Source organism: Saccopteryx leptura, chromosome 12 (assembly GCF_036850995.1).
Source record: "Saccopteryx leptura isolate mSacLep1 chromosome 12, mSacLep1_pri_phased_curated, whole genome shotgun sequence".
NCBI classification, from domain to species: domain Eukaryota; kingdom Metazoa; phylum Chordata; class Mammalia; order Chiroptera; family Emballonuridae; genus Saccopteryx; species Saccopteryx leptura.
Genome location: NC_089514.1, coordinates 11,762,818 through 11,786,815, shown reverse-complemented (window position 1 = coordinate 11,786,815; position 23,998 = coordinate 11,762,818). Strand labels below are relative to the sequence as shown.

Genomic DNA, 23,998 nt, shown 5'->3' with positions numbered 1-23,998 from the left:
TCCTGTCCCCACTCCCATCTTCACTAAGTGCCTTCTGACTACTTGCTTGAATAACCAATAAGAAGGATAAGTACTTTAAGCTGATTAAGACGTACTTTGATTTAAGATCATCTGTTTTCAAGTGGTTTTAGGATGCAGTCTTTTATTCTTATTAAGCTATAGAGAACCCGTGGGCAATGTCGTTAGACAAGCATGCTAGTCTTTTTTCTACAGGACACATTCTCTTCCTTTCAACCTTATGTTGTGTCTGATCGAGAAATACCAGCACTGGGGAAAAAGTAAAAATACAGTCTTTTTAATGACAGGGAAACAAGAATAGATGTTAAAAATAAATAAATAAAAAGGAAGACTAAGCTTTGTCTTTTTGGGAATTACTAGCCAAGACCTGGTTGTGTCATCTGGTTGACTGACTTTTCAAACAGTAGAGCTGTCACTCCCTTTGTTACCATTAAGTGGCAATTTAACACCATGTCACATATCACCCCTTGTTATCATCTTAATGTGCAGAACTCCAGGATTTTTCGAGAATAATTCTTCATTACGCTTGCCAACAGGTCTGTCTAGGCATCATGAACACAGCCAGCCCAAACTGGCAGAAATTTTTAAAGTACATCTATTTAACCTTCAACTATGTTTTTCTTTTAACATTTGAAATGTGTGTGGCTGTCTGTTCAGAAGTTTGCATCAGTTTACGTAAGGTAACAAAGCTACAAAGTTGAGACCTGACTCAGGAGTTGCTTAGACACTATCTTTCTTATTCTGTCATTCTGTTCCAAACTGCCCCGTGAGTTCAGGGTTAGCCGAAGTCCATCCTCACCAAGAGGAAATATAAAGCATCCACTTTCCCTGTTTTATCACCTCTAAGCAAAATTTTTCCTGGACAGACGAGCAAAAGATAAAAATTCTGTAATAAGAGTTAGTGAATGTGTCTCTTTCTCTCTGAAAATATCACGTTGTACTGTGATCACCCTTGTTCTTGTGATGATATGAGATGATCCAGTGCCTATGTGATGAGATGAAGGGAGGTACTCAGAACATGAGTTGCGATTTAAAACTTATGGATCGTTTATTTCTGGATTTTTCATTTTATTTTATTTTTTTTGGGGGGGGACTGTGGTAGACCACGGGTAACTGAAACACAGAAAGGAAAATGATGGATAAGGGAAGACTACTGTATTGGCAAATCAACCCATTGCTGTGCCACCATGCACTAAGTGCTACATTACAAGCAGAGGGTAAAGGTGTTAAATATTCAGAAGAGGGACCCCTGATCTCCTTCAGGGCTTAGAACGCTTGCCTAAAGGAAGTGAGCCTTGGTGTCGAAGGATGAGGAGTTCTCCAGGTAACAAGGAGAGAAAGGTGTTCTAAGACCAGGAGATGGCTTAGGGTTCCAAGTCCTTTGGGGTGTCTGGAGCACAGTGTGCCATGGAGAGGAAGACGAGGTGTGGGAGATGGTGTGGGAGGGGCAAAGCTTAAAGTTATTTAAGTTTTATCTTGAGATCAAATGAGACCAATTGAAGAATTTTAAGCAGGCGAGTTAGATGATTCAGTCTTCACTCTGGGAAGATCACTTATGGATGCAGAGTACGGAACAGTTGGGAGAAGTGGGTAGAACACGAGCCAGCCACACCCGTTTGGAGATGATGGCAGTAGACCAGGCCTGAACTGAAGCAGCAACGATGGGGAACAACCAGGAAAAGGAGGTGTCCGGAAGGCAGAATGGATAGGGTGTTGTGGTGGACCAGACAATGGTGGGCGGAAGTCAGGGCGAAGGCTAGGATGACCCAGGTTTTTGGCTTGAGAGACTCAGGGAGCGTTAGTACCATTGTTAATCCAAATTCGGAGGGACCCGAAATATGGAAGACAGGAGCAAGGTCCTTCGTTTACACATCAAAGCTTTATTGTCTAGCTTGGCCAAGCGGCGGGAACTCCAACAGAAATCTGACGGAGAGCGCGCCGACCCTTTGTTTTACTTAGTTTTTATAGTTTTGTAAGTGGGAAGTACAGAAGCAAAAATTGCAATTAGGAGCCCCTTACCGCTATTGGTTATAGTCATATGTCCTTTAACATGATAGGACCATGTTCAATTTGCAAACCATACATCATTTTGGAGAAAACAAAATTTACAAGTCAACACAATGGTAGAAAGATGTCTCTTTACATATTAAAGGCTTTCCTTTATTATCTAGTGTTTATCTGCTATCTCTCTGTCCAGAGTCACACACGTATTTACATAGGAGAGGTAGTTTCAGTGGGGACAAATGCCTGCAAATGGCTCATTGCTATAAGGAAAGGTTTATTTTGGCTTTTCTCTTCCTGCACCTGGCTAGCCATTCACCCTTTTCCCCACAGGCATTGGTGGAATGTCTGGGAATCCATGTTTTCCTCCCCTTTGCATTTACAATACAATGCCAAGGGCCATCCTGATTATGCCAATCACACAGCACAGAGACTATTTCTCACAATTTCTCTGCACACCTTAACCCAAATTAATAAAATGTTCTCCAAGCCTCCTAAAATATTAATATTAATTTTGTAGCCTTTGGTACTTTACAACACCTGCGGGTGACATGGCTCAGTGGCTCCTCACCATGAATTGAAACAAATAAGACAGATGACAGGCAAATTCCATTTTTAAGGCTTCCAGTATGGCATGATAGCTCTTACCAGGGTGGAGGCTGCACTGGACACAATTTAGCTGGGATGATAATGAGTCATCTAAGTTGTGCTTTCAACCCACATGCTCTGCACCAGGCACCGTGCTGGCAGTGAGATGAGACCCAGGTGCCGTGGCGTTTACGTCCATTCACAGTTTACTCCTTACCAGCCTTGAGACCTTCACCAGCTTATTAACTTCTAAGCTTTCATTTCATCATCTCAAATATGGTGACCAAACCCTAGGTTATTAAGATGATCATTATGATAACTCCAGAAACAGCCCCTGGTGAACTGTAATCACTCTAATGATAATAATAACCTCAACAAAGAAGCTGAAAGCACTTTGCCTTGTGGTTAAAGGGCCACATTGGTTACAGAAGAGTCAAGAAAAAGCCAGGTGGAGAAAACTAATCTTAGCAATGTGGCAGCCCTGGATAGAAGTGAGGACAGGTCTCAGGAGGTACATCACCCTCTTCTCCCCACACTACATTGACTGTCCCTTTTACCCACAGTGCAAAAGGAGGTGGCTCTTTTGTGGATAAAGGGAAATACCCTGAAATAGCATGAGGATTTTTGTCAAGTTGAGAACAGTTATCAGTAACATTTCTCATTTTAAATAACAATTGTCTTTTAGTTGGTGTTTCCAGTAAGTGCAGATTTTAGTTTAAAGTATGGTACAGTCAAGTTGCCTACATTTCTAGGACCTTTATTAGTAAAACTAAGTGCTTTCAATTTTATGAATTTCATAGAATTCACCAATAATGACTCTGAGGCATAGCAGAAATTATTGCATCTGTTCTGAAGATGAAAGAATTAAGATTTTAAGGCTGTAACAAACTACTGAAATAGTGAAGGGGACGCCGCTAGTCCATGACAGCTTGAATCTACATCTTTTGTCTCTAAACTCAAGGTTTTTTAATAGTACTTTGTTATTTATTTAGAAGGTTGTATATTTTTGTTGTTATAAGATTTACATAATATAATACTGACTCTTTTAACTGTGCTAAGGGTACAATTCACCATGGCCTTTCGGGCTTTCTCCCCCCTGCAATGTTCCACCCTGCCTGGTTTCTGACCAGGGAAACTCCAGTTCAGCCCTGGAAGCCCAGCTCGGGGATTACCATTGTCTCCTTCCCCACACCAGACAGAGGTCACTATTTCCTCTCCTGCATTCCCTCGCTATCCAGGACCAACTCCTCTCTCGCATGGAGCTGTGATACTCTATTTACAAGCTTGTGCCCTCTAACAAGTTGTTAGCTCTCTGGGGGCAGGGCTGTGAATTCAATTCTGCATCCCCAGAACAGTACATTATCACCATCTAATAGCTACTCTGTAAGTACTTGAGGAATGAATATGGATACATATATAAAACATTTAAAATTTTGTAGTGCCTTTTCCCTAAAGAACGCAATAGGTCACAGCAAATATAAATACATGTGCATAAGTAGGAGGTGTGAAAGGTGAGCTATGCAGGTATTTGGTGAGCAGTGGGAGATGTTTGCCCTTTATTAGTCACTGGACCAGTTAGGATATATTTGGCAACAAGGCACAGAAAACCCAGTCTCCGTGGCTTAAAAACACAGGGGCTGTTTTTCTCACATAACAAAAAATTCTGAGGTGGGCTGTCGCTGGCTTTGGTTTGAGTGCCCAGCAGAACCATGCTGACTCTATTTTCTATTCTGTCATCTTGTTTCTATTGGCTTTTTGGCCTCGTGTTCACTGTCTCTTGGTTGTAATCTGATTGCAGGATCACTAGGCATCTCATTTGCATTCAAGGCAGGAAGAACTTGGGAAATGAAAGGGCAGAGGCAGCAAAAGATTCCTCAGAAACCCCCAGCCTATTCCCTCTTTCAATGGGCCAATGACTTCCTTAGCTGCAAGAAAGGCTGGGAAGTCAGAAACGGGATTGCCTTGGTAGTCTTAGACCAATCACATTCCTTGGTTCTGTTAATAGAAAGGATAGGAAGAATGGCTGGCTGTTGGGAAGGTGACCCACGGTGTCTGCCACTAAACAGTGTCATCCACCTAGAATGGTGTTATTCTGCAGTTATATACTTCTTAATGAAGCTAGGTAGGAATGTATCTCCCCCTATTGACCATAGCAACAAGACACCAATGGCAGAGCTATTTCACCTGCATATGAGTCATTAGGCACCTGAAGTTTACGGCCCCAGATTCCCCACTTTCCAAATAGTTTCCTCACTCATCATTTCCCCAGCCTTTCTGAACCTTAGCATTTTGTCCCTTAAGATAACAACCTCTCTATTCAACTAGCTCCTACTTGGGCCCCTCAGCAGAAGACTTGATAAAAATTCTTTGGGCTCATGGAAAGACCCCCTCTTCTGCCATATTATCTTTTCTTCCTTTTTATATTAGAATACGAATAGTTGTGTATTTCATAAGAATGAGCAGTAGGGCCTGACCAGGTGGTGGCGCAGTGGATGGAGCGTCGGACTGGGATGTGGAAGGACCCAGGTTCGAGACCCCGAGGTCGCCAGCTTGAGCGCGGGCTCATCTGGCTTGAGCAAAGAGCTCACCAGCTTGGACCCAGGGTCGCTGGCTCCAGCAGGGGGTTACTCGGTCTGCAGAAGGCACACGGTCAAGGCACGTGTGAGAGAGCAATCAATGAACAACTAAGAAGTCGCAACGTGCAACGAGAAACTGATGATTGATGCTTCTCATCTCTCTCCGTTCCTGTCTGTCTGTCCCTGTCTATCTCTGCCTCTGTAAAAAATAAAAAAAAATAAAAAAAATAATAAAAAAAAAAGAATGAGCAGTAGGGATGCAGAGAAGGAGAGAGTGTGATAATTGAGGGGGAGGAGAATTGTTTGTTTTTTAAGCAGTGATCACCTGTGCAAAATCATTTATGAAACTTAGGTCGAGCACAGTCTTTCAGATTTCATGCCCATCATCTGTGGTGGTAAAGGAGGCAAGGCAGGAGGAGCATAGAAGAAAGAGGGGGGAAGCATGTGCCTCATCAGCTTCCACTGGCTACACATAGGCCCTTCTTCTCCTGCACCAAACAGAAACCCATGTTCTTGACAACACGGGAGTAAAAGGGACATCAGGAGTGAGTTAGCTATCCTTGCTGTAAATATAACCTACACATGGTCAGGCTATGAACCTGAGTGGTGAAGAAAACAGCTAAGGGCTGCATCGGGGACATATTCAACAGCAGCAGCTACAGAATCTGAACCTGTAAACAGGTTGAAACGCACATGTGAGATCCTCCCTGCTGGCATTAACGGCTCCCTTGCCTGTGTTCCCATGCACTTCCCACAAACCTCTGCTCCAGCCAGTCGCTGCCTTCTCACCAGCAAGCTGTGAGGGCCGTGCAGAGTGCCAGGCTCATAGCAGAGGCTCAGACTTTGCAGGGCTGAGTGAACCCTCCACAAGAATCCCCCTGGCTGGCCTGACCTGTGGTGGCGCAGTGGGATAAAGCGTCGACCTGGAACACTGAGGTCGCCGGTTCGAAACCTTGGGCTTGCCTGGTCAAGGCACATATGGGAGTTGATGCTTCCTGCTCCTCCCCCTTCTCTCTCTCTCTGTCTCTCTCTCTCTAAAAAAAAAAAAGAAAGAAAGAATCCCCCTGGCTGTGCCTCCACTAGCAGGAAAGCCCAGGGCACAGGCGATGTGGAATCTTCACCAAGCCACCACCGTGCCAAGGAATACATCCAGCCTCAGACACAAACTTTCTGCATCCTCCAAGGGGCCTGAACGTAAAGTGTGTCCGGGATTTTCTGGCCGTACTAAGTACTTCCTGCTTCTCGGACTTATTTCAGTTTTCAGTCCGCTTCCTCTCCCCTTAAGCTCCATCGGGAACAACCGACCTCTCCCACGCCACTCCTTCATTGGGACGATTCATGCTCGTCCTGCAGTCCTTTACACATCAGCTCCTAGAGAAGCCTTCCCTGACCTCCCCCAAGCCTGGACCAGGTGCGCCCTCTACGACTGCCCCTTCTTGGTTCTGTATCGCACCAAGAGATTGTACTTCTGGGACTGTAGCTACCCATTAGTTGGTTTCCCTTTCTAGACGGTGAACTCTGCCAGGAAAAGAGGCGATTTCGTCCTCTGTCCTCTCTTTAGTCCCCATCTGTTATGACACCGCCTGGAACACAGGAAGGGTTCAAAATACTCTGCAATAAACTGGGGGAGTGGAGTGTGCCCAGAGCGGCGGTGCTGGGCCATGTGTCTCTCGCACCACAGCCTCCTGCGGGAGTGGAGTGTCCCCAGAGCGGCGGTGCTGGGCCGTGTGTCTCTCGCACCACAGCCTCCCCCAGGCTGCACTCTCTCCGCAGCTCAGACTTGGGACTCTGTCGGGGACAGGCGCGCCCCAGGGCCGGGACCCGCCCCCCTGGTCCCGATCGACCCCGCCCGCCGCGCCGCGTCCCTGGCAGGAGCTCCGGGGCGGCGGCTCCCGGGCAGGAGCCCGCGGAGCAGGTGGGGGCGACGGCCCCGCCTCCGCGTCCCGGCAGCACCAGAGCCGGCGGCCGGGGAGCGAGCAGGGAGAACCGCGAGCGGCACGGAGCGCAGCGCGGCCGCAGCGGAGCCGCCTGGAGCGCGGGCGCTGCGGGACGGAGCCCGGAGCCCGGAGCCCGGAGGCGGCGGCGGCGGCGGGGACGTCGGCCCGAGCCCGAGCGCAGCCCGGCCCGGCGCGGCCAGCGGCAGGTAGCGGCTCCGTGCGCGTGTCCGGGTCCGGGACTGAGGGTGGGGACGCGCGCTGTCGCGGCGGCCGCTGGGGCCCGTCCCGAGGCGGAGTGACCCCCGATGGGGACAGGGATGTTGCGCGCGTGCCCGTGTCCACGGGACCTTCACCGGGGCGGTCGTCGGGGCGTCGCGCTGCCCTAGAGCCGGCCCCCCGCTGCTCGCTGCCCGCGGCGCGGTGCCTCCCGGGCCCGGCGGTCAGGGGATCGAGGGAGGAAGGAGGTCACCGCGGGGCTGCCTGGTGACTTCCCGGCCCGCTCCCCAGCGAGCGGCGCCGAGCGCAAGGCCGCCCAGCCTGGCTCCTTCCGGAGCTCTCCCGCGCTCCCTGCCCCGCTTCACCCCCAGAACAAAAGGCTGGGGTCTCGCTGAGACGGGGGAGGTCGCGGGAAGAGCCGGGGCGGAGTAAAGAAGAACTAGGAGATCTCAGAACTGGAAGCGGCTTTGGGGATACAGAAGCAGCCCCCCCATGAGGAAGCCGGCCTGGAGAGGTGCAGTGACTTGCCCAAGGTCACACAGCTCGTGGTGGCCGCGCTGGACCCGGAGCGCAGGTTTCGGGACTCCCCTCCCAGGGCTCCGGAGATTTAGATCTGGCCACGACTGGGCTCTAAAGTCATTCGGAGGAGTCAGGGAGGAAGTGGCAGAGACTGTCCCCACTCACTCCCCCAATACATCCCGCAGGCAGCAGGGGTCGCAGGCTTGGGGGAGGGGCTCTGCGGATCCCGTGGTGGATCCGGAGGGAGCCCAGCCTTGTCCCCGTGGGCAGGCAGGCACTGGCTCGCAGGGACAGCGCCTTCTGAACGTGCGTGCCAGCCGCGTGGGGATGCGTGTGGCGGGCGCGGGGGTGACATGGGGACCAAGTGTACGTTGCTTCCTGGAAAAAAATTTTGCGAGGAGAAACCGAGGAGCGCTGTCCCCGCAGCGCTGGGCCTCAGCGGCAGCGTCCCGCCGGGGCTGTCTGTGACCGGCTGTGTTTGGAAGGAAAGTTACTCTGTAGCAACAAGTGGGGCTGCCACGGTCTCCCTGAGCTTTGGGTCTTTGGCTGCAAAATGAGGGCCTTGTTCGACGTGACTTGTGTGATTTAGAAAGTTCGTGCCTCTCTCTTCTTTCCAGAATCTTTCATCTCCACAGAGGGAAGATTGGAAATACTTTTTTTTTGTACAATAGCGGTTATTATCACTTGGACTCCAGCCGTCCCTGAATTTTTTTAAATTTTACTTTAGACGAAGCTACTGGTGGCAGTAGTGGTTGGAAGAGGGGTTGCCTTCAGGCCTGGTAATGACCTGGACAGGGTGTGAGGGAGGCTTCCGGGGTGCTGGAAAAGCTCCCGCTCCCCCTGAAGTAGTGGTTAGACAGGTGTACGCCTATCGAAATTGATGAAGTTACTCCCTTGAGATTTGTGCACTTGACCTAGGCAAGTTTTACCTCAGTAAAACGGTAAATACAAATGTAATGCTGAAGTCTGCTCACTGTGGTGGCACACAGATGCGTGCAGCATTCTGGCCAATGCATTTTAGAGATGCATTTAAAAACCACAGAAACCAAATGGGGGGGGGGCGAATAAAAGGACAGGGGAGCAAAAGAACTTTGGAGGATTACAGGAAATGAAATATACACTGCAGGGGACTTGACCTCATACGATGCTGTGCCTTACACACCTAAGTAAAGGCTGTTGCTGTGCCTTTAGTTATGGATGAGAAAATAAAAGGTCCCAAGGTGAAATGTTTTACTCAGAGGAGGCAGAGTTAAGAACCTGGGCACACAGACGTCCAATTCTACGCATACATCCCCACCCAGGCTATTTCAGCCACCTGAGCCATGGCAGAGCCACCAGGGTGACAGGGAGTTGAAGGCTGGCTCCCTGCCATGTCTCCTTTTCATTCCTTTCCAGGAGTCTGTTGTTTGCATATAATTGTGAGTGTGAGATGCTATCGCACAGACTGCAGTGAGCCAGCAGCAGAAGGGATGGAGGCAGTGTGTGTCTAAGAACAGACAGTTTTAGGAACAGGAGAGAGCCAGCTGCCCCATCCTGGCAACGCTCGTTTTAGGAGATTTATTATTCAGAAAGCATACGGTACAAGTTGTGATTTTACAGCCACACACACAGAATGTAACCTGGAAAAGCTCTGAGAAACCAAAGTGTAATGAACTCTAGAAGAAACCCTGTAGAATTTTCACCAGGGAGGAACAGTCAGTCAAGTTTCCTCCATTCTAGAATTTATCACAATATGTTCACTAACACTTCAGTTAAAAAAATAACTACGAAAGTAACTCGGCAGAAGGAAGGACATTTGTTTTCTAGCAAACATTGTTATAAATATCCATGAAATTTGCTGCAGAAATATTTGAAACTTCAGGGTACAGTGATATACTATCTAGAGGGAAATCTTGAGAGATGTGTCCTACCTACTGTGTGGGCATCGAGCAAGTTTCTAATTCTGCCTACAATTCAGAGCCTATGGAGGCTGAACGTGTTTATTGTACCAGCCAGTTTCCTATTGCAGAGTTGAATGTTTGTCTTCTTGGGATAATGTTTTGGTTTGAAGTACCCGGATGAAGTGGGGCAACTGAAGAGGTCTCTCTGGGTGAAGCCGCTCCGCCGAGTGCCATCAAGCATGATGATGCATCACCAAGTTATCTTTAGGAGATTTTTGCCTTGTCACAGCAGCATCCCCGCCAGCCATCTGGCTGCTGGAATATTTAGAAAGGAACCGTAATGTTTGACTGACTTTGCTGATAGCATGACAAAACAAACTTGGCTGGGGAGCGCTTCCACATGAGTTAGGGCTGGTGAGACCATGATTAATTTCTTTTTATTCTGCCACTGCACGAAACCGAAGAGACGCAGGGTTCCCGGCTGATGCAGAACAAGTATAGTACATATATGCTTTCTCCATGGCTTCAGCCGGTAGCACACTTGAAACTCCCCTTTGCAATTCTAGTTGGGTCTTTCCTTAGACCTGTTCAAGAGGAAACCTGACCCGTTACATGGCCAGGGAACCGCGTCGTGCGCTGCAGTGTTGACGTGCCAGGGAGGTACAGTGGCGCGGAGCCAATGTGGCAGAGGTGCCCGGCGTGCATCATGGGGGCCAGGCGCTGTGGAGGAGGGTTTCCAAGTGCATGTGGAAGGAATCGTCATCCTGTGTGGGCGATGTGCTCTAGCAAGACACTGATTTTGAGATGATGGCCTCCAGAAGTGGGTGCCAGGCCTGCCTGTGGACAGTAAGCTCCTGGGAGGAAGTAGGAAGAGGCAAGAGCCAGCCTCTGTTCTTGCCTTTCTGAGGACATATCTGCATGTGAGTGTACACGTGTGTCAGAGCAGAGCGCCCAGGTTGCCACCCACTGTGCCTTAAGAGCGAAAGGCTCACAGGTCCTGAACGCTGAGTGTGCTGGGCTAGGCTAAGAGCTTCCTGTGTGTGACATCATCAAAACGGCCTCATCAGGGAGCTGATTCTTCTCATTCTCATTATCAGTCGGGGGACACAGAGGCCAAGAGCCAAACTGCTCTCAGAATGATCATGTCACACCCTGCTCTGGTCTGCCCTCAGCCCACCCAGGACCCCAAGGTGCCCTTTGCCTGCCTGACTTGCCCTTACTGCACCTGAGCCCCTGGAGCGCAGGCACCGGGTCCACATCATCTCTACGCCCAGCACCTGCACCACATCTGGCCAGGACGGGTCCCGAATGACTGAGTGAGGAAGTGAGTGAATATCTGCGCCCAGCACCTGCACCACATCTGGCCAGTGCAGGTACCGAATGATTGAGTGAGGAAGTGAGTGAATATCTGCGCCCAGCACCTGCACCACATCTGGCCAGGACGGGTACCGAATGATTGAGTGAGGAAGTGAGTGAATATCTTTATGATCCAAAATCAAAAGCAAATTATTTTTGGATTATCTGTCCTTTCGAATTTTACTGTCTCATTCCCTTCTGTTGACATCGGTCATCAGGCATCATTGTATGGACAAGAGGTATAATAGTTATCTCTCTGATTTTTTTTTAATTGAATTTTATTGGGGTGACACTGGTTAACATAATTATACAAGTTTCAGGTGTCCGGTTCTACAACACATCTTTTTACACTGCATTGTGTGTTCACCTCCCAACTCAAGTCTTTGTTTATCACCATTTACCCCCCATACCTCGCTCCACCTCACCCCCTCCGACAATCGCCACACTGTTATCTGTGTCCGTGAGTTTTTCTATTTTTTTTTCTTTTTTTTTTTTTTGTCCTGTTTTGCCCTATCCCTAGATATCTCCTTTAAATTAAAAAAAAAAAATGTTGCCCTGGCCGGTTGGCTCAGCGGTAGAGCATCGGCCTGGCGTGCAGGGACCCGGGTTCGATTCCCGGCCAGGGCACATAGGAGAAGCGCCCATTCTGGAAGCGCCTATCTGCTTCTCCACCCCCACCCCCTCCTTCCTCTCTGTCTCTCTCTTCCCCTCCCGCAGCCAAGGCTCCATTGGAGCAAAGATGGCCCGGGCGCTGGGGATGGCTCCTTGGCCTCTGCCCCAGGCGCTAGAGTGGCTCTGGTAGCGGCACAGCGACACCCCGGAGGGGCAGAACATCACCCCCTGGTGAGTAGAGCGGCGCCCCTGGTGGGTGTGCCGGGTGGATCCCGGTCGGGCGCATGCGGGAGTTTGTCTGTCTCTCCCCGTTTCCAGCTTCAGAAAAATACAAAAAAAAAAGAAAAAAAAAAAAAAGAAAAATGTTAAGCTCGGCCTATAAAATCAGAAGGCCTCTACTTTTTTTTAGGAATTAAATATTATTATTTCTTCTTTTGTATGACTTATATAATTCAGAATACCTGGGTTTGAATTTTGCTTCATCACGTATTTGTCGTATGTGTTTGAACAAATTACTTAACTGCACTGTGATTCCATCTTCCCATCTGTAAAATGGACATCGTCATAATGGTACTTATCTCATGGTTAAGGCAAATAAATTAAAATAGGTCCAGTACTGCAACAATGTCTCATTCATAGCAACGTCTGATTAGCGATTACTTTTTATTATTAATATGTGATGCTTTTAAAACTTATTTGCCTTAAATGTTTCCTGTTCCATGAAACATTTCAGGAGCGTACGAAAGTAGGTAGTAAACAACGTAAAATTTATTGTTAATGAAACTGGAGTAAAGAGAACACACAGACTGAAAAAATGAGATAAAACCAGAGCTATTTTAGAGAACAAGAATATATCATAATGTGTAGGTAGTTTCTGCAGATGAGTTTACTAGAAGGTGTAATGTAGTTTCAGGAGATGGGATTAAAAATTTGTCAGAGGCCTGACCTGTGGTGGCGCAGTGGATAAAGCGTCGACCTGGAAATGCTGAGGTCGCCGGTTCGAAACCCTGGGCTTGCCTGGTCAAGGCACATATGGGAGTTGATGCTTCCTGCTCCTCCCCTTTCTCTCTCTCTCTCTATCTCCCCCCATCCTCTCTAAAATGAATAAATAAATAAAATAAATAAATAATAAATTAAATAAATAAATAAAAATATGTCAGAACTTCCCAGTAGCCAAAACAAAGAGGAGAACAGACCGAGTCATTGCCGGATCCACAGTGAGCGGGGGATTAAAACCAGATTAGTTACCCAGCTTTTCCTGGTTCCGAAAACTGGGATAACTTGCTCCTGATGGGTCTTCAAAGTCGTCACTGCTGTTGCCATAGAGATCGAAGTCTTTAACATGGTCCCTGCCGTGGAGACAATGGAAGCTTTGTAGAAGAAGGCAACGAGAAGTGTTTCCTAGAAAATGTTCCTGACTTGTTCCGGAGACGTGACCCCAGAGCACAGTCCGGTAAAAGCGCCTCTGTGAGGGGCCAGAGGCCCGGGGCTCAGGGACGTGCTCCTTCCCATTTTACTGCGTGCCTGGGAGAGGAGAAGGATTCTTTTTCCAAAGATGATCATTCTTGTGAGAGTCAGGTGAACAGTTCCATTTTAAGAACATTTGTTCTGGCTGAAGCCATTGAAATGAGGCAGATCAGATTACCTGATGCAGACAAAGTCTGAAGGGTGTCATCATGCCCATATACTCATTAGCAGATGAGTGTGCATCAGTGAATTTTCTTATTACTGATAGTCCCCCAATCTCCCTTTAGCTGAAATTTTATCACACTGTTAAGAAAACTCCAGTGCTTTCTACCATCTCTTAAGCCCCCTTATTACTCTCGGCACTTCTTGGTAGTAAGAATAAATAATATTGTGTTCTTTATTTAGTAATTGAGATAATGGTCATTTTTAGTATATATACATACTGAAAATTTGAATATGTTGTATATATGTGTGTGTATATATATGTATATGACTTGTATCAGGATTGCATTCAGTGGCCAAAGCAAAAAAAAACCTCACACATCAGAATCTGGCTTGCAACGAATATAGGTTTATTTGTTTTGTGGAATTGGACTCCTGGCAGTCCAGGACCGATGCAGGATCTCAAACAAGGTTGTCAGAGAATCGGCCTCTATTCATCATCTTCGTCTGTAGGTTGCGTCGTGGCCACAGAATGGCTGCTGCGTCTCTGGGCTTACATCCATGGTACAGGCAGGAAGAAAAGGAAAGTGTAAATAGCCAAAGAGTGAGGGCCCTCCTATTAGGGAGGTTTTGCTGTTTTATTCAGCAAGTGATGCCCTGTTTAGGGACTTCCACCTATAGCTCATTGGCCAGAATGGTGTCACAGGGTTACACTAAATATATGACAGTCTGAGAAATCAAGTATTTCCAGCTGAGCAAATTGCAAATGCTACCCCTTCCTCCTCTCAAATTAGGGTCTCTCTGAGGAAGAGGGTGGAACGTTTCCTGAGTAGGCAACCAGCAGTGTCAGCCACCTGACTTACTTCCGGTATCGGCCATGTCCCTGACTTCATTAGAAAGTGCAGAAGATGGCCCGGTAATTTCAAATGTGATACTTCCCCGTTTCTTCATACAGTTAACGTTAGAGAATGAAACACACTCAACTGCCTAATGTAAAGATCCTAAATCACTATCACCAGCCCTGCTTTTCTCCACTTCAGATCTAAATTTCCATTTGCACAAAGCACCTCCTATGCTTCAAATTAAACTCGCTTTTCCCTGCCCGTTCAGATCCCCCAAGATCCCCCCCACCTACTGTCACCTGTCTTCTTTGTTTCACACTAGATTGTCTTGGCAAGGAGACAGGGATCATCCTGGGCTCTTCCTCCTCCCCTACCCCAGACATCCAAACGAATATTCCCCTTGGCAATATTCCCCATTGCCTATTCTAATTCAGAGGAATAGCCATCTTCTATCACGTGGATGGTTCTACCTATTTGCTGCTGCCTCTCCCTACAATTCATTTTCCATGCATGGCCCCCACGGTGCTGTTTTTTAAAACAGGAATGTCTAACATCTTTCATTTCTTTAGAAGCCTATAAAACAAAGCTCAAACTCGACAACCTGGCTCTGTGAGCTCACGCTCACTGTCCTCGGCTGCCACACGCACGCGGCAAGCTTCGCTCCTTCCCTCACTTCCTCCAATCACGGAAGGTCCGGCTCAGAGGTTTCCTGTGCTTTTTACTTGTGCATAAGCCATGAAAGCAATGAAGTATGTTTTTATGCATGTGTCCAAAGTATTTTATATTTCTATTCATATTTTTTGTCCTGAATTCTGTCTTGCCGGGTATTAATCATGCTGTACCAGTTTTGTTTTCTTTTAAATAACAGCTTCACTTAAGATATAATTCACATACCCTGAAATTCACTCTTTTAAAGTATACAGTTTAACCTATATAATTTTGTTAATCAACGTCACCCCAATAAATTCAATAAAAATAAAGTACACAAGTTAGTGGTCTTTAGAATATTCAGAGTCACAACCACACCATCATTCAATTCCAGAACATTTTCATCACCCCCAAAAACAAATCCATTAGCAATCACTTCCCACCCTCCCCCATTCCTGACAACCCCAATCTACCTTCTATTCCTATGGCTTTTACCTATTCTGGCCATTTTATATAAATGGGATCATGTACTGTGTGGCTTTTTGTGACTGGCTCCTTTCATGTAGCATAATGTTTTGGGAGGTTTATCCATGTTCTAGCATGTATCAGCACTTCATCCTTTTTATGGCTGACTAGTATTTCATCACATGGCCATACTGCAGTTTGTATAATTGCTCATAAGTTGACGGATTTGTTTTTAGATTTTGACTCTTCTGAACAATGCTACTATAAACACTCGTGTATAAGTTTCTGTGTGGGCATATGTTTTCATTTCTTGGAGTGGAATTGCTGAGTCTAATAACTGTTTAACATTTTGAGGAACTTCCAAACCTTTCCAAAGAAACTGAGCCCTGGACATTTCACCAGCAAAACCTAGGAGGCTTCTCCACCACTTTTTCGTGTCTATCTCGGATATTGTTTCCATTCTTTTACTTTCAGAGTTTTTAAGCATTCTTTTGTTTTAGCTGTGTGTCTTATAAAAAAGAAAGATACAGCTGGTTTTGTAAAAGCAGTTTGAATATCACTCTTTTAGCAAGATAGTTTAATAACCTGTTTACGGTCATTGTGATCACTGATATATTGGTACTTATTCTCTCCTTTTCTATACCATATGCTTTATTGCTACTCCTTTTTTTTTACCTTTTCTGCCTTTTTTTTTTTAAAAGTGTCCAGTACATAGTAACTTTCAATATATAAGATTACAAACTATCGTTTGTAGATAGAGCCATGTGTCTATAGATTTATTTATTCATCAAATATATAAATACATTGATTAGTGCGATTCAGGTTTCTGGTTTCACTGTGTGGCTAGCATAGCGTCTAACTTAGAGAAGAAGCCCAATAAATATTTGCTCCAGTGCATCGACCATGCAGTCTGTTGTCCTTGGCAGAGGCTGGGTAGAGTCGTGGAAACTGCACAGGCTAGGGGTCAACCCACTGAGGTTAGATATGGTTTTGTGATGTCCCAACTATTTGATCTTGGGTGGATTACTTTGCATCTTTGAGCCTTTGTTTCTTCCCCTGTGAAGTGGGGATAACATCTGTTGTGCAGAGTTGTTTTAGAGGATGAAAAATGATTATGTAAATAACAATCAGAATTCCTAGTGCAGGTACTTCTCTTGGTGCACTATTGTTTTGTTAGTGAACCGTTTAACAAGCATTCTCCCAAGCACAAACATCAGCGTTAAAACATCAGTTATGTCTACCCACAGAGTAAGCTTATCGTAAAAATGACATTGGCTCCTTTGCTGTATGTCTGACATGAAGTATTACTGCCCTAATAGAACAGGGGACATTTCTTCCTCTTATGGAAGAACCAAGAAAAACAGACCAAGGGTGTACTATGTATGGCCATTTAATAACAGAAATAGATGTGAAATCTCTAGTATCCCTTAAAGCTGTTGTTTATTCTAACACCCCTTTAGACTTTTGAATGAAACACTGAAGTCCAATCACCCTGCTCTCCAGAAAATCCGAGAAAAAAATAAAGCAGTTTCAGAAATAAGTGAGATAACTGCCTAACATAAGACAAGTAGGCGAACATTTTTCCGGAATTTAAAATGAATGATTTTTCCCCACACTTTGAACAGGTTTTGCAGGAGTTTTGTTTTCGTTTTTCACCCAAATGTTTATTGCCTAAGATTTTAAAAATTCACCTACAGACTTCTAGACGGAAGCTAACTGGATCTGGGTTTACGCCTGGTGTTGTCTCTCTGTGCTCAGGGAGCTTTAAGTGAGCCATACAAAAGTGTAGTCATTTTGACATTTCCCACGTAAATGACATTTGCCTAAGACAGACGGGTCAGGATCCCTGTCCACAGAACCTAGGGGTGCGGTATTTGTGGCTGGAGAAAGAAAGTCACCAGCTGTTATTTCAGAGCCTCACACCCTCTCCCCACGCTGTCCTGTGTCCTTGCGTTTAATGAATGAGGAGGATCAGTTACAGCTGGAACCAACACACAAATGATTCATGCCTACGGACAACTGTGCCATAAAACTGTTCCTCGCTGGATGTTAACCATGTATTAAATGAAGAACTAAACCTTAGGAGCTATGGGTGAGTTTGAGGAGAATTCTTATATTCTACTCTTGGCTATGTTCTGAGCGTGCTTGCTCATTCGCCTCTGACACTTCTGGGTGGCCGGAGGGGTGATTTTAGCTGTCCTGGAAGTCTGCGTGCAGGGCCAGGCCAGCAAAGCCCTCGGTCAACCCTCAGCACGGTTCTTTATGGACCCAGCAGCTGCTCTGGACCAAATGGTCCAGACAAATTTGTTTTTCTTTATTTATTTGTGTTTACCTTTCTCAGACCACCTTGTTATACATTCTTTTATTCATGTATGTGCATATGTGCTTTTATGTACATTATAGGTATGTTTATAGGTATATACATATGACATAAATGAAGGCATACTCTTTAATATATACATTTCCTGCTGCCTGCTTTTTTCACTTAATATCATTCTATGTTGGTACATGTAAGACTGCCACATTCTTTTTAACAGCTACCTGGTATGCCGTTAAAAGATCTGAACCATAATTGAATCATCAGTTCCTAGTCGATGGGTATATAGGTTATTTCTAGCCTTTCGCTATTAAAAATAATCCGCAGTGAATGTCAACATACACGTTACTTCTTACAAGTGTATCACTAAGATACATTGTGGAATTATAAAGCATATTTTCAACTTTTGATACAGTGGCTCACTGCCCTTTACAGAAAAGAATATTTAGATTTCCACCAAGAACTATGAGAGTCCAGTCCCCTTCACTCTCTCCAACACTGCCTCTACCAAACGCTTGATCGTAGCCAATACAGGTGAAAACTGCTATCTTAGTGTGGTTATGACTTGCACTGTCTCATTAGGAATAAGGTTGAGCGTCTTGCAGTGTGTTGAAATACCACTTGTATTTCATCATCTGTGAACTGTTTGGCCCGTTCATTTTTCTGTTGTGCTGTTGATCTTTATTATGGGTTTGTAGAAACACCTTACACAAGAAATAAAGGAAACTGGCCATTTCACTGTGATTTTTATTTTACTGTAATTTCCCTCCCAGTTTGTGATGGGACTATTTTGTGTAAATGTATTTTTTTTTCCTCCAGTTTATGGACTTCTGATTTTGTTTACTGTGACTTTATATTTGTGTCCATGTACTTATTTTGCAGAAACTTTTTCTTTTAGAGCTTTTAGACAGGCCTTTCTGACTTGGAGAATTTTTTTTAATTCTCCTGTATTTTGTTCTTGTATGATTCTAACTTTCTTTATTACAAAATTAAAATATTTATCCCTTTGGAATGTATTTTAATGTAAGGCATGAGATCGTTACACAGTTCTTTTACCCCAAATTGCTATGCAATTTTCTCAATAATTTTAATTAAAAACTCATCTTTTCCCCCACTTATATGCAGCATCTTTCTTATTCTTATAGCCAGATTTTCCAGAAATTAGGTATACTTCTAGACTCTCACTTCCATTTACTTCACTATTTCTTTATATACCAGAACCAAAATTTATTAAAGAAATGTGGCTTTATAATTTACTTATTATCCAGGGATTTTAGTTCTCTATGTGAACTTTAGAATCAGCTTACCTAGTTCTAAAAAAAAAAAAAAAGGTTATTTTCATGTGATTACATTACATTTATAAATATAGAAAAAATGAGTTTTTGTATGATGTTTAGTTGTCCTAACCAAGAATAGAATATAGTTTTTCAGTGTTTTCACTGTTTCTCAGTAATGTTTCAAAAGTTTTTCATGTCTTCATATTTTGTTAAATTTAGGCTCAGATAGCATTCAACTTGCTACTGTAAACACAATCGGTTCATCATAATATTTTCCAACAGTGCTTGTTTGTGTGCAGGAGTACTTGGATTTTGTTCATTGGTTTGGGAGAACCACCTTTTCAAATTCTCTTATTCGATGAAATAGCTTTTCTATTGATTCTTTCAGGTTTTCCATGTGCATGGTCATATCACCTTGAAAAAAATGATCATTGGACCTCCTTTCCAATTATCGTATATTTCATCTCTTGGTCTTGTCTAATTGAAATGACCGCCACCTCTGAGATAATGATAAGTAGTCATGGCCATGGTGGGCTCTCTTGTCTTGTACCTGACTTTAATTGGAATTTATTTATTTTTTCCATATTTACCATATTTTGAGTTATGTTATGAATACTTGGGGGCAGCCAGGAAAGGATCATATAATTTTTTTTTTCTTTTGTGCTCACAATACAGTGAATTCAATCGGTAAATTTTCTAGCATTGAAACATCCTTGTATTTAATCCCTACCCAGTTAACAGATAATATTTTTAACGTGTTGCTGAGTTCTATTTACTTGCGCTTATTTTTTTCCTCTGTAGTCACCAATGAGGTCAGTAAGTAGTTTTCTTTTGTTGGTTGTGTCTTTCTCCAGTTTGGGTCTGAATGCTACAAGGTAACAGCAGCAGTTAGCTGCTCCTGAGAGATTAGGTAGAATGCAGCCTGAAATCTGGACCTCAGGCTGCTTAGGACTGGATCTTTGACAACTCGTGCTATTTCTTCTGTTTAGATTTCTCTCTTGTCTTGGCCAATTTAATAACTCCTATTTTCCTAGAAGGTTGTCTATTTCAATCTGGTTTGTGATTTCTTTGCTTAGATTTGAGCAAAGACTTTTCATGTCTTCTATATCTGCCATTATTTTCCCATTATTTTGTACATTATGCTTTCTCTTTCTCTCTTCCTCATTTTTGATTAGGTTAGATAATTACTTAGATAACTCTTTTCTGTTTTTCAAAGAAGAAGCTTTTAGATTTATTAGTTTTGTTGGCAACGAGGCAGCACCAGTGTTACTGGCGATTAGACCTCAGGTCAGCAACCTCAGTATTTGAGTTCTGGGTAAGAAAGAATTCAGAGACAAGACACAAACTGTAAAAGAAAACTTATTTAGAAAGTCACAGGGGTAAAAGAAGTGAGCTGTAGAAGAAATGGGCTCAGTAAACAAGTTACAGAGTCAAGAGGGGAGGGCTTGGAACTTGGGAGAAGGAGAGAGGCAAGGAAATTGCACGTGGGGGAAGGTGTGGGGGAGGCGCAGGCATCTCCTTAAAGCCACGTTGGGTTCCTTGTCTAAAAGGCTTTTCTCTGCTCTCCAAAGGCAGGGGATTTCAGGGGAGGATCACAATGGAACATTGATCAGCTGTGCAAATGTGTCATTTCAGAGTCATGGTCTCACCACGTGACCCATGGTGGTGCAGTAGATCAAACGTCGACCAGAGGCATGGTCTCTAATGATTGGTTGGCACCAGTGCAGCGGTCATTAGTCAATGAAGTTGCTCCTGAGGTCAGCCATGACATCATCTGCCTGGTTTTGCTACTTTTCTGGGCCTGGAGCTGAAACACAACTGAGGCCTATTTGTATTTGATGAGGGTCAGAATCTCTCAGTCTTGGGAGCTTAATACTTAAGGGCTTTTCTCCAGCACCCTTGTTTGTTACCCCTCTAAGGGGGGGGGGGGGTCTCACTGGCTGACTAGCAACATGCCAGGGAAGGAAGGACCAGGGAGGGCCAGAATCACAGGACCAGCTATGCGAGGGAGAGAAAGGTCACCCGGGGGTGAGGTCCTTGTTTTCCCAGTTTTGCTTGGCACCCAGGGCTTTCCACCCTGGTGACTGACCTTCTGTGCCTGGCCCGTTGTCCTTTCTCTGCTCATGTCTGTCTGCCTACCACCATATTTTCTATTATCTTTTTGATAATTTCCAAATATCTGGGGTTTTTTTACGTCATCAGTAACTGCTAGTTCCTTTCTTCAGCTTCTTTAGTTATATGGTATTGTTATTCATGTTTCTTTTTTTTTTTTTTCTGAAGTTGGAAATGGGGAGGCAGTCAGACAGACTCCCGCATGCGCCCGACCGGGATCCACCTGGCATGCCCACCAGGGGGCGATGCTCTGCCCATCGGGGCGTCGCTCTGTTGCATCCAGAGCCATTCTAGCGCCTGAGGCAGAGGCCACAGAGCCATCCTCAGTGCCCGGGCCAACTTTGCTCTAATGGAGCCTTGGCTGCGGGAGGGGAAGAGAGAGACAGAGAGGAAGGAGAGGGGGAGGGGCGGAGAAGCAGACGGGTGCCTCTCCTGTGTGCCCTGGCCAGGAATCGAACCTGGGACTCCCGCACGCCAGGCTGATGCTCTACCACTGAGCCAACTGGCCAGGGCCTATTATTCATGTTTCTTAAAAGTTTTTAATTCTTTGTTTTAGAAATGTAAGTTATTACAGCTATGACTTTTGCTCTGAATTCTGCTTTAGCTGTTTTCCATAGGTTCCGATTTATGTTTTCCCTATCTTTATTTTTCATGTATTCTTCTATTTAAATTTTTAATGTCCTCTTTGTTGCAGGTTTAGACATCTAGTTTTTATCCCAGAATGAGTTTATATTTCTGAGTTTACCTTTCCTTATTATTTTCAAATGGTTTCTGAGAAGAAGGAAAACAGAGATATTTTCACTCTACCATCTGAGAAGCGAAAGTCCTTGAAGTCAACTTTATTTTGAAATGTGTTTTTTTAATTTAAAAGACTAAATAGCCTCTTTGCTGCTGCCCTTTAGGATGAGTTCCCATTTCTATTTCTAAGAAGCCACCGTATCCTTAATTAAGAAACTTGCATTTGAGAGAACTTTCCTTTTTGAACAAGATCATAATATTCTTTTCAATTTCCTTAATATTTATCTCAAAGCAGCGCTCCTTGGTCCTCACATTCATATGTATTGGGTAAGAAAGGACAGTCCTTTTTCTAGATGGAGAAATCGTTGGGCATTAGAGCCAGAACAGGAGACTATTTCTCCCAACTATCCAACTATAATCATTCTTCTATGATTACTTTTATTGTAACATGCCAGGTAAGCCGCTTCCAGTGAGCATGTATGCTGTGAGACCCCCAACACCCAGCATCTGTTCCCACTCTGATAATAAGGTCACCAGTTAGACTGGAATTTTGCCCACACTTCTCTTCCCTTCTTACTATGTTACCTTGTAATATTTTTACTTTCATAATTATTAAGAAGGTTATTTCATCTGTAGACTTGTAGAACTTACATCGCTGATATGTAGGTTTTCTATCCCCCATAACAAAAGCAAGGCAATGGTTTTTGGCATTACCTTTGGCCTTGGCACTACCAAGATACCTAAGACATAGTCTCCATCTTCGAGTCCTTGAGTAGACTATGGTTGAGTGATGAGAGACACACAGGCTGTGAAAAGAAAATCGCCAGCGTGCCTTTGGCCGTAATAAAGTTGTGAACAGTGTACTACAGGAGCAGTTAGCATTGCCGAAGGGAGAGGGCACAGAGAGGCTGGCACCTGAGCATGGTTTGAAGACTTACGCCATCACATACAGCCTGAATGGCCGAGACATAGAGATAAAGAAAAGGTATGTAAGGAAATGTCACCACTGTGGTGTGGGCAAAGGAGAGGATGCCTAGGACAGAATGGAGGATAGGGTAGAACTTGACTCCATGAAGAGCCTTGGCAGGAGTAGATATTAAATTGGGGAGGGATGCCCTGTTATCTGAGGGGTGAGGCCTCCTGTCAGTTTATCAGACGTGGCCGCCAGTGAACTGCGCTTGCTGTCACAGGAAGGAACCTGCCTGACGACAGAGGAGAGGACAGCAGGTTGTTTTGATGGAACAGGCGGTTAGGTAGGCATGAGTAGAGCAGGAACAATAAGCCAGGTACAAAAGGTCACCAGGATGCAAAGCCCCAGTTACCTAGCAACTGGCAAAACTAGGAACACAAGTATAGCAGGGTGAAACCTCACTGCCAGGGTGACCTTTCCTCCCCTAGCCTATGGCTGGTCATGAAGTCCAGACCCCTGACCTTTCATATCACTGGTCATGTGGTTCAGACCCTCCCCTAACCTTTCTTCCCCGGGCATGTCCTTGCTCATGTGCTGGAACTCACTAGAGGAGAAACAAGGGATTCAGAGAATGGCCTCATAGGACTCCCTTGCACAACCATTCCCTGAAGAATGAAACCCTCAGGGCAATGAGGTTCTGACCCGCATCACATAATCTTAAGATCAAAGCCTTGGGTCTGCTGACCACAGAGTCAGGGTTTTGGTCAAGCTAGAGATAGCATCCAGACCTCAGTCCTGTTTCACCTCCATGCTCAGAAAAGCAGCAAGCCCAAGCACAGCAATGCCATGGCTGACATCAGCACCAGCTGCGGTAGTTAATGACCCCTGACCCTGGCACTGGCCAATCAGTGGAGACCACAACTCTGAAAAGACATGCTTAGAAAAGCCGATGAATATTCTGTAGAGATCCTCCCTTAGGACCTCCTCGAAGATTCCCACTTTTAGAAAGGCATTAGAGACCCTTAAGACCGAGGACCCAGTGGGCGTGCCCTTTCTCCCTCTTCAGCACACCTGTGCCTTCATCCCTCTCCTTCCCCCGGGTGCGTCCTCTCTGCCTTTCTCTTACCTAAGCTCCTTCTTTTGTCTCTATAACTCATTCTCTGAACCCACGCAGCCCAGATGGCTCACCTTTTCTACCTCTGTGACTTTCTCTATAAACTTTCTCTTATAAATTTGAGTTCCTTGGCTCTGAATTCTTTTTTTTTTTACTGAACTCAAGTACTGAGGTCACTGAACCTAGGTCTGGTGATATTCTGTTGCTATTTCACGGTGACAGAATCTGCCTGATCGTTCCCTG

The 23,998-nt window shown here is 45.2% G+C and overlaps 1 protein-coding gene across 2 annotated transcripts in view; it reads left to right on the top strand.

Moving 5' to 3' along the window:
• Window positions 1–7,059: 7,059 nt before the first annotated feature.
• Window positions 7,060–23,998, top strand: part of WIPF3 (WAS/WASL interacting protein family member 3) — a 74,938-nt gene continuing 57,999 nt past the window's right edge. For both annotated transcript variants that reach the window (XM_066354182.1, XM_066354181.1), the window contains exon 1: window positions 7,060–7,326. The gene's annotated coding sequence lies outside the window, so the exon portion shown is untranslated. The remainder of the gene's footprint in view (window positions 7,327–23,998) is intronic.